The 11,014-nt window shown below is 37.1% G+C and overlaps 1 pseudogene; it reads left to right on the top strand.

Moving 5' to 3' along the window:
* Positions 1–645: 645 nt before the first annotated feature.
* LOC101705322 (serine/threonine-protein kinase VRK2-like) lies at positions 646–7,910 on the top strand (annotated as a pseudogene).
* Positions 7,911–11,014: the final 3,104 nt, after the last annotated feature.

Here is an 11,014-nt window from a genome sequence, read left to right on the forward strand (position 1 = left end):
AAGAGAGACTATGTAAAGGTGCAAATTTCCAATGGTGAATGTCATTATATTGTATACCTAAAATGTACCAATGATTAGAATGAATAATCGATAATGTAAAATAGGAAAAAAAGGTCCAAAGGGGTAGAGGTAGTGGGAGGGGTAGGGGAAAGGAAAGAAGGGAAAGGAAAAATGATAAGAAATGGAAAAAATGGAAATAAAGTCTTTGTAAATAGGGAAGGGTGGAGGTGGTGAAGGGAGGGCTAGGAATGGGGAAAAAATGAGAACCAAGGTGCATTATGTAAAGGTACAATTCCCAATGAGAAATGTAATTGTGTTGTATACCTAAAATGTACCAATAAAAGAATTTAACAAAAAAACAAAGAAAGGGAGAAAGGAACAACAGATCTTCACCTCCATAAAAAAATATGAAAAACAATAAGCAGTAAGGCAACAATAAATCTTACCTATTGATTATTACCTTGAATATAAATGAATTAAATTCTCTAATCAAAAGACATAGACAGACCTCCCCTTGTTACCTTTGCTGCCTTGTGTGCACCATGTTGTTTCTCCTCTGATTCTTGTTTGCCATCCCAGCCTCAGAGCCAGCTGATTATGGGCTGAAACCTCTATGAACTCTTTCCCCACGAATAACAAGACAGAGATGCAAGACATATAATAAAAGTGAGATATCAAGAAAATGGCCCATTATTTCCGGAATTTAAATTTCATCAGAGAGTGGCAAAAAAAGACTATCAAAAAGTGGATAGAACTCAAACAACTTGATTATTTAGGAATTCCTCTGTTTTATGGATCTGCTATGACTGAATTCAAGGGAAGAAGTTAAAGGTTTATGGTAATGGAAAGATTAGGAATAGATTTACAGAAGATCTCAGACCAGAATGGGAACTGTCCTGCAACTAGGTCTCTGAATGCTGGATGCACTAGAATATATGCATGAAAAATGAATATGTTCATGGTGATATAAAACCAGCAAATCTACTTTTAGATTATAAAAATCCAGATCAGGTTTATCTTGAAGATTGTGGACTTTCCCACAGATATTGTCCCAATGGGAACTACAAACAATATCAAGAAAATTCTAGAAAAGGCCATAATAGGACAATAGAGTTTACTAGCTTGGATGCATTCAAGGGAGTAACCCTGTCCAGAAGAAGTGATGTTGAAATCCTTGGCTACTGCATGTTGCAGTAGTTATGTGGGAAACCTCCTTGGGAACAGAGCCTGAAGGACCCTGTGGCTGTCCAGCCTGCTAAAACAAACCTGTTGGATGAGTTTCCTGAGTCAGTGCTTGAGTGGGCTCCATCTGGAAGCAGTTGCTATGAAATAGCCCAGTTTTTGTCATGTGTTCATAGTTTAGCTTATGATGGAAAGCCAAACTATCAAAGGCTGAAGAAAATTCTAAACCCAAGTGGAATACCTTTAGGACCGCTGGAATTTTCCATTAGTGGACAGAGTGTAAATGTACACATTCCAAACAATCCAAAAGTTGATTCAAGAAAGGCTCCAACAAGACAAGTTGATCAGATACAAAGTAAGTTGAAAGAAAGAGTCCACACTGAGAGAAATGCTAAGTCCTTTGCAACATGGAGAAAAGGACAAAAAGAAGACAAACTGGCACGCCCTACCGAGGTCCTGAGCCATGCGGAAGACACCGAATCACCCCACTGAAGACAGGCAGCCACCTGATTCCACATTAACAAGGCGCAGAGGACACCAGACCACCAGACCAAGGTACTGATTCCCACTGTTCCCGGCCCAGAGGTAGGGGATTCCCGGTCACCATCCCTCCAGCTGCTCCCAGCCCAGAAGAAAGGGCTTTTGGGCCACCTTCTGTCCCGCTGCTCGAGGCCCAGAGGAAGGGGATTCCCGGCCACCATTCCTCCGGGTGCTCCCAGCCCACAGGAAAGGGCTTTTGGGTCACCATCCCTACTGCTGCTCCCGGCCCCTGTCCCACCTCACCCAGCTCAGAGGAGGTAATCCACGCAGGCGATAACAGCTCCCTGTCCCAGTCTAAATGAGAAAACACATAAATAAGTCTCAAAACCAGACTTCCAGATCACCTACAGCAACCCCAAAGGGAAATGAGATGGAACACTCTGATACTCAACCACCTGGACCCACTGAACTGGCAACAAAAGGGGATCTGGAAAAAATGAAATCAGAAATAATTTCTCAGATAACAGGAGAAATTGTGCCCTTAGTGCAAGACATGATTAATAAATCTAGAGAGGAGCTCAGGAACATGATGGAATCCCAACATAAGAAACAAATGGAATCCATAAAACAGATGCAAATAGATTTCCAGGACATGAAAAACTCCATTGAAAGTCTACACAGCAGAATGAGCCAATGTGAGGACAGAATTTCAGATATAGAAGATAAGACTGCAATTAGTGACCAGGAAAAGAAAAATTGCTCCAAAATTATAAGGGAACATGAGAAATCAATCCAGCAGCTGCTAGATGATGCAAAAAAGAATAACATATGACTGACTGGGCTCAATGAAGAAACAGGAGAGAGTGCAGATGACATAAAAAATCTCTTCACAGAAATAATGGCAGAAAACTTCCCAAGCAGGGGAAAAGAGCTTGACATACAGATAAGTGAGGCATATAGGACTCCAAATAGCCTTGATCCAAAAAAATCTACACATAGGCATATAATTGTTAAGATTCCAGAAACACAACAGAAGAACAAAGTTCTCCAAGCAGTCAGAGAAAAGAAACAAATCACATACAAAGGAAAGCCCATCAGAATCACAGCAGACTTCTCAACACAAACCATCAAGGCAAGAAGAGCTTGGAGTGACATATTCCAAGACCTAAAAGAAAACAGCCTCCAACCCAGATTGATGTACCCTGCAAAACTATCTTTCAAAATGGATAGAGAAATAAGATACTTTCATGACAAAGAGCACCTTAGGAACTTCCTGAATACCAAACCAGCACTCCAAAGAATTTGACACAATAGCCTAGGAACAGACATTGAGGATCACAACCCCAGGAAGCAAAGCAGAATGAACCCATCTGGCATGACAAGAAATTCAATGTAAAGGGGGAGAACCTAACAAAAAGAAAAAGTCATGGCAATGACAAGTCAATACGTTTCAGTTAGAACCATCAATGTTAATGGTCTCAATTCAACAATCAGAAGAAATAGACTGGCAGAATGGGTCAAGAAGCAAAATCCAACAATACGCTGCATACAAGAAACACACTTAATTCAAAAGGAAACTCATAGATTGAAAGTTAAAGGGTAGAAAACAATACTCCATGTGACAGGAACCCGAAGAAAAGCAGGAGTAGCTATCCTCTTGGCAGATCAAGTAGATTTCAAACCAACACTGATGAAGAGAGATGAAGAAGGACACTACATCCTTGTAAAGGGAACAATCCAAGAGGAAGAGATGACGATCATAAATATTTATGCACCAAACACTAGTGCACCCAACTATATAAAACAAATTCTAACGGACATGAAAAGTCATATATGCACTAATACAATTGTAGTGGGGGACCTCAACACCCCACTGTCACAAATAGATAGATCAACTAGACTAAAAATAAGTAGTGAAATATTAGAACTCAATCAAACTCTTGAACAAATGAACTTAACAGATGTTTACAGAGTCTTCCACCCCACAAAATCAGAATACACATTCTTCTCAGCTGCACATGGATCATTCTCCAAAATAGACCACATACTCACACACAGAACATGTTTAAGTAAGTGCAAAGGAACTGAAGTTATCCCCTGTATATTATCAGACCATAGTGCGATGAAATTGGAGATCCATAGCAAAAGAAACTCAAAAAATTTCATAAGCACGTGGAAATTGAACAACACACTTCTGAATAACCAATGGGTCACAGAGGAATTTAAAGAAGAAATCAGACAGTTCCTTCAATTAAATGACAATGACAATACAACATATCAGAATCTATGGAACACAATGAAAGCAGTCTTACAAGGGAAATTCATAGCAGTGAATATGCATATTAGGAAAACAGAATGAGTCCAATTAAACAACCTGATGTTGAAACTCAAGCTTCTAGAAAAAGAAGAGCAAGACAACCCCAAAGCTCACACAAGGGAAGAAATTATAAAGATCAGAGGAGAAATCAATGCAATGGGGACTTAGAGAACGATACAAAAAAATCAATGAAGCCAAGAGGTGGTTCTTTGAAAGAATCAACAAAATTGATAAACCTTTAGACAACCTTGTCAGAAAAAGGAAAGAAAAGGCCCAAATCCATGCAATTAGGAATGAAAAGGGTGAAATTACAACAGACCCAGCAGAAATCCAGAGGATCATCAATACCTACTTCCAGAACCTCTAGGCCAATAAGATGGACAACACAGAAGAAATGGACAGATTCCTAGATACATATGAATTAGCAAAGTTGAACGAAGAAGCCCTAAAAATTCTGAACAACCCAATATCAACCAATGAAATTGAAAACATAATTAAAAACTTGTCAACTAAGAAAATCCCAGGTCCTGATGGCTTCACTGCTGAATTCTACAAGACATTTAGAGAGGAACTGCTACCGCTACTGTTTAAACTCTTCAATGAAATTGAAAGGGAAGCAATACTCCCAAATTCATTCCTGGAAGCAAGCATCATCTTGATCCCCAAAGCAGAGAAAGACCCAACTGAAAAAGAGAACTAAAGGCCAATCTCACTAATGAACATAGGTGCAAAAATCCTTAATAAGATACTGGCAAACAGAATGCAGAAGATCATCAAGAAGATCATACACCCTGATCAAGTGAGATTCATCCCAGGGATGCAGGGATGGTTCTATATATGAAAATCATTTAATGTAATACACTATATCAATAGAGCCAAGGACAAAAACCATATGATTATCTCCATAGATGCAGAAAAAGCATTTGACAAAATCCAACATGCATTTATGATAAAAATCCTACAAAAAATGGAATAGATGTTCTCTACCTCAAACTGATAGAAGCCATCTATGAAAAACCAACAGCCAATATCATACTAAATGGTCAAAAACTGAAATCCTTCACACTAAAATCAGGAACAAGACAAGGATGTCCACTATCACCACTCTTGTTCAATATAGTTCTGGAAACATTAGCCATAGCAATTAGACAAGAGAAAGAAATAAAAGGAATAAAGAGAGGAAATGAAGAAGTCAAATTGTCATTATTTGCAGATGACATGATACTCTACATAGAAGACCCCAAGAACTCCACCAAAAGTCTTCTAGACTTAATAACCAAATTCAGTCAAGTAGCTGGTTATAAGGTCAACACACAAAAATCAATAACTTTCCTCTACACCAATGACAGACTCACTGAGAGAGAAATAGGGCCAATAATTCCTTTCACAATAGCATCCAAAAAACTGAAATACCTAGGAATCATCCTAACGAAAGAAATCAAAGACCTCTTCTCTGAAAACTATGGCACTCTGAAAAGAGAGATTGAAGATGATATCAGAAAATGGACAGACATCCCCTGCTCCTGGGTAGGAAGGATTAATATAGTGAAAATGGCCATACTTCCAAAACTGCTATATAGATTCCATGCAATTCCAATTGAGATCCCAGCAGCATACTTCATGGACCTTGAGAAAACAATCCAAAAATTCATTTGGAATAAGAAGAGACCTAGAATAGCAAAAGCAATTCTAGGTAACAGAGACATGGCAGGGGGTATCACAATCCCCAACCTGCAACTCTACTACAAAGCTACTGTGATCAAAACAGCATGGTACTGGCAAAGAAACAGACTTCAGGACCAGTGGAACAGATTAGAAGATGCAGAAACAACGCCAGACACACTCAGCCATCTCATCTTTGACAAAGGAGCCAAACACCTTCACTGGAGGAAAGATAGCCTCTTTCATAAATGGTGCTGGAAAAATTGGGCTTCAACTTGCCAAAGATTAAAACTAGACCTATATCTCTCACCATGCACTAAACTAAAATCAAAATGGATTAAAGATCTAAATATTAAAATAGAAACTGTGAACCAGTTGGAACAGAGGTTAGGTAGAACCCTTGAAGACATCGGTGTAGGAAAAGATTTTATGAACAAAACCTCAGTTGCCCGTGAACTAGCACAAACTATCAACAAATGGGATCTCTTCTTATTAAAAAGCTTCTGCACAGCAAGAGAAACCACCAATAGTGTGAAGAGACAACCCACAATGTGGGAAAAAATCTTCACCTGCTCTTCCTCAGACAAAGGTCTACTATCTCAAATCTATAAAGAACTTAAAAAGATCAGACCTCCCAAATTTAAAGACCCAGTCCAAAAATGGGCATCTGAAATGAACAGACATTTCTCAGACGAAGAAGTAGAAATAGCAAATAAATACATGAAAAAATGTTCAACATCACTGGTCATTGGAGAGATGCAAATGAAAACAAAGCTGAGATTCCACTTCACTCCAGAAAGAATGGCTGCTATCATGAAATCAACCAATAACAAATGCTGGCGGGGCTGTGGGGAAAGAGGAACTCTGCTCCACTGCTGGTGGGAGTGTAGACTGGTACAACCACTGTGGAAATCAGTATGGAGATACCTCAAAGAACTAGGACTGGAAATCCCATTTGACCCCATTATTCCACTGCTGGGGATCTTCCCCAAAGAATTAAAAGAATCATACCACAGTGATATATGTGCACCCATGTTCATAGCAGCACAGTTTGTAATAGCTAAAGCTTGGAAACAGCCCAAATGCCCATCAACTGGAGACTGGATAAAGAAAATGTGGTTTTTTTATAAAATGGAGTACTACTCAGCCATCAAAAATGAGAAATTAGAGACATTTATAGCTAAGTGGATGCACATTGAAGAAATGCTCTTAAGTGAAATAAATAGGACACAGATGTGTAAATGCTGAATAGTTTCTCTGGTGTGAGAAACTGAAAGTGTAATAAGGACTAAATGTATAATAGGTCATGTGAAATAGGAAGAAAAGGGGCAAAGGGGAAGGAAGTGGGAGGGCTAAGGGAAATGATAGAAGGGAATGGGATTAATATGAGAAAATGGAAAAATAGGAACAAAATCTTTGTAAATAGGGAGGGCTGGAGGGGTTGAAGGGAGGGCTGGGCAAGGGTGAAAAACAAGAACCAAGAGAGACTATGTAAAGGTGCAAATTTCCAATGATGAATGTCATTATATTGTATACCTAAAATGTACCAATGATTGGAATGAGTAATCGATAATGTAAAATAGGAAGAAAAGGTCCAAAGGGGTAGGGGTAGTGGGAGGCACAGGGGAAAGGAAAGAAGGGAAAGGAAAACATGCTGAGAAATGGAAAAAATGGAAATAATAAAGTCTTTGTAAATAGGGAAGGGTGGAGGGCGTGAAGGGAGGGCTAGGAAAGGGGAAAAAAATAAGAACCAAGATGCATTATGTAAAGGTACAATTCCCAATGAGAAATGTAATTGTGTTGTATACCTACAATGTACCAATGAAAGAAGTTAATACAAAAAAAAAAAAAGACAAACTGATTGGATTGACAACGATGTAGCTCAAGAAAGCACAAGAAGACAACAAAAATACCGTGAGTCTTCAGAGCTTCTTTTTGTTTTCTTTTTAGAGTAGAAAAAAAATTATCAGAACTTCTGAATGAAGTAAACAGTTTCCCATGAAAATCTAGCTATACATACCTCCAAAATTCATTTTATGAACCCTACCTAGGTTTTACAGACACTATCAATAAGTCACAATTTCCACTTTGGCATACGTACACATCCGCAATTGGTGTGGAAGTCATAGACTTACAAAGTTCTGTAAGATTTTGGTCTACAGTTTCCCAGTTTACTCTTAATGAAGAGACAAAGGCAGATGTAAATCATTATAGCTTTATCACATTTTTGCTTTTGATACTGATATGTCTTGCTTTATATTTTCTTTGAAAATATGAAGTAAAATTCTTTTGACAATTCTTTTTTTAAAAAGACATAGACTGGCTGAATGGATAAAAAAACTAAGACTCAATTCTATGTTGTCTATGAGAAACAGACTTTCACTTTAAGACTGCACACTGACCTAAGTAAAGGAATGGAAAGAACTTTCTGGGCAAATTGAAACCAAAAGAAAATATGTCTGTCTTATAAAAGAAAAACAGATTTTCTGTCAAAATCTGTCAGAAAAGAGAAATAATACTGCTATATAATGATAAAAAGTCAGCATATCAAGAGCATATGACAACTGTAAGTATACAAGCACCCCAAATTGAAAGTATCCAAATATATATCAAACAGAAGTCAGGGAGCAGATGGCAATATAATAATAGTAGAAGACTTCAATACCCAATTTGGAACACCAGAGAGGTTATACAGACAGTAAATCAATAAGGAAACATTTGCTTTAAATTACACTTTAGACTAAATTGAGCTAATAGATATATACATAAAATTCCATCTGACAGTGACAGAATACACAATCTTCTCAAGAACATACAGAACATTCTTCAAGATAGAACATAGATTATGCTGTAAAACATGTCTTAACAAAGTTAAGAATACTGAAATATCAAGTATCATTTTCAAACACAATGGTATGAAACTAGAAATCAATCACAGGAAGAGAAAATGGGAAATTCTTAAATATGTGGATATTAAGCAACATGTTCCTGAAAATCCAATGAATCAAAGAAGAAATCAAAAGGGAAATTTAAAAAGCATCTTGAGACAAATGAAAATGAAAACACAATGCATCAAACCTTGGGCATGCAGTTGCATTTATTACCTTGTTCAACATGAACTAAGGGAGTACCTGGCTTCCTCACTCTTATAAACATAGTTGGTGTCTGAATAGCTGAATAGTAAATTGGAGTGTCTATGGGAAGATGATCTTCAGAGAATCTTATCCAGCTGCCATCTTGGTATGACTCCCCACTCTATATTTTTTGGCTGGTATGCTTACTCTGTTTACATTTAAAGTAAATATTGTTAGATACTGACTTATTGTTGCCATTTTGAAATTGTTGTCTGTGTATTTTCTGTCTTTTGGTCCTCTCTTATTTTCTTCTTTGTGATTTGAGAATATTTTATAGAGCTGTATTTTTATTGTTTTCTCCATTACTGTGTCTGCCATAGGTTTTTTCTTTATGGTTACAATGAAGCTTGCATAAACTTCTGATTCTACAACAGCCTAGTTTGAACTGATAACTACTTAACTGGAATCCATACAAACACTCTACACATTATATATTTATTGTTTATCTCTTACTAGCAACATAGGTCCATATGCTCAGGTTTGTTTGTGTCCCACTGACTAAATCAAAGGAGGCCATTTATTTTGGTAAAATGGAAAGAGGATTTATTCAAAGATAGCTCTGAGGAAATGGAGGGAGCTCATCACCCAAATCACAATCTCATTGTGTATAGGTGTGTTAAGTCTTTCAAGAAACAATGGAAAGAGAGAGTGCATTGAGACAATAGACACGTCCAGGCTTGTTTTATCCCTTCCAGGACCAGAACATCTCCCTCCCATGCCTGTGGAAATGAAATTGAACTTTGACATCTTGGCACCAACATCTGGATATTATATGCATTCAATTGGGCTGAAGAGAAGTGGGGGTGGCACATTTATACTCTAGGCTTGAGGAATTTTGGAGAAGCCACTTGTCTCTAAAGGGAAAAATATCTGACTTTTAAAGTTCTATTTTGAGGTGTCACTTCCATATCCATTGACTAATTTTACTTTTACTTCCACCCCACAAATGTTATTCTATTAGTGTCAGAGTTTGTTTCTTATTATATTATGAATCCATTAACTGGGTTTTGTTTTTATACTTACTGCTAGTATATTTTTGCAAAAGGAACTCAATTTTATTTTTAATTTATACATGTTTGTGTATCAATTACACACAAGGAATATAAACATTATGCACTGCAAACATGTACAAAAAACAAAAGGGATCAAGAGATGGTAGGCTGAGGATTTAGCTCAGTGGTGCCGCCACCTGCCTCGCAAGTGCAAGATCCTGAGTTCGATCCCTGGTACCACAAAAACAAACAAACAAACAAACAAAAAAAAAACACTAAGAGATGGGGGAGGGAGGAGAAAGGGAAGGAAAAGGGTATGAAAAAATAATTAAGATCTATTATGTCCATTTATCAACTTCACAAAGAATGTAAACATTATGTACTACACACATGTACTAATAAACAGAAGTTTTAAAAAGTACATGTTTGCTGTACATGATCACATTTATCATGGGGAGTGATACATGTACATAACACATCTTAATTCTTTTTTCATCCTCTACCCCTTCCATCTCTTCCTATTCATTCCATTTCTTGGTCCCCTTCCTATTTGCAAAAGTGCTATTTTTATTTTTATCTTTCAATTCTTTTTTTAATCTCCATTCCTTCCCCTCCCTTCCTTTACCTCCATCACTTTTTCCCCTTCCTATTTGAAAAATACTCCTTTTAACTTTTATACTAGGGTTAAAATTGATTTATACACTACCATTACAGTATTATATACTTCTCTATTATCTATATATTTACCTTTCCAATTTAAGCTATATTTTTATATGCTTTTCTGTTGCTGTTCCGTATCTTTTCATTTCAACTTGAAAAACTCCCTTGTTGTATTTTTTGTAAGGCAGGTCTAATGATGATCATCTTCCTCAGTTTTTCACAATGAAAGTCTTTACTATGCCTTCATTTTACAGAATTTCCAAGTGTAGTATACTTAGTTAAAAATTTTTTCTTTCAACGCTTAGAATACATCACACCCCTTCCTGGACTTTGGATTTTCTGCTGAGAAATTTGCTGATAGTCTTTCTTTAAAATTTTATTTTATTGGTACATTTTAGGTATACAATATAATGACATTCATCATTGGAAATTTGCACCTTTACATAATCTCTCTTGGTTCTTATTTTTCACCCTTCCCCTACCCTCCCTTCAACCCCTGCATCCCTCTCTATTTATAAAGACTTTGTTTCCATTTCTTCATTTTCCCATATTAATTTCATTCCCTTCTTTCCTTTCCCCTACCCCTC

Source organism: Heterocephalus glaber, unplaced genomic scaffold, assembly GCF_053883595.1.
Source record: "Heterocephalus glaber isolate CG9 unplaced genomic scaffold, H.glaber_assembly_v1.0 deba00001546, whole genome shotgun sequence".
Lineage (NCBI taxonomy): Eukaryota > Metazoa > Chordata > Mammalia > Rodentia > Bathyergidae > Heterocephalus > Heterocephalus glaber.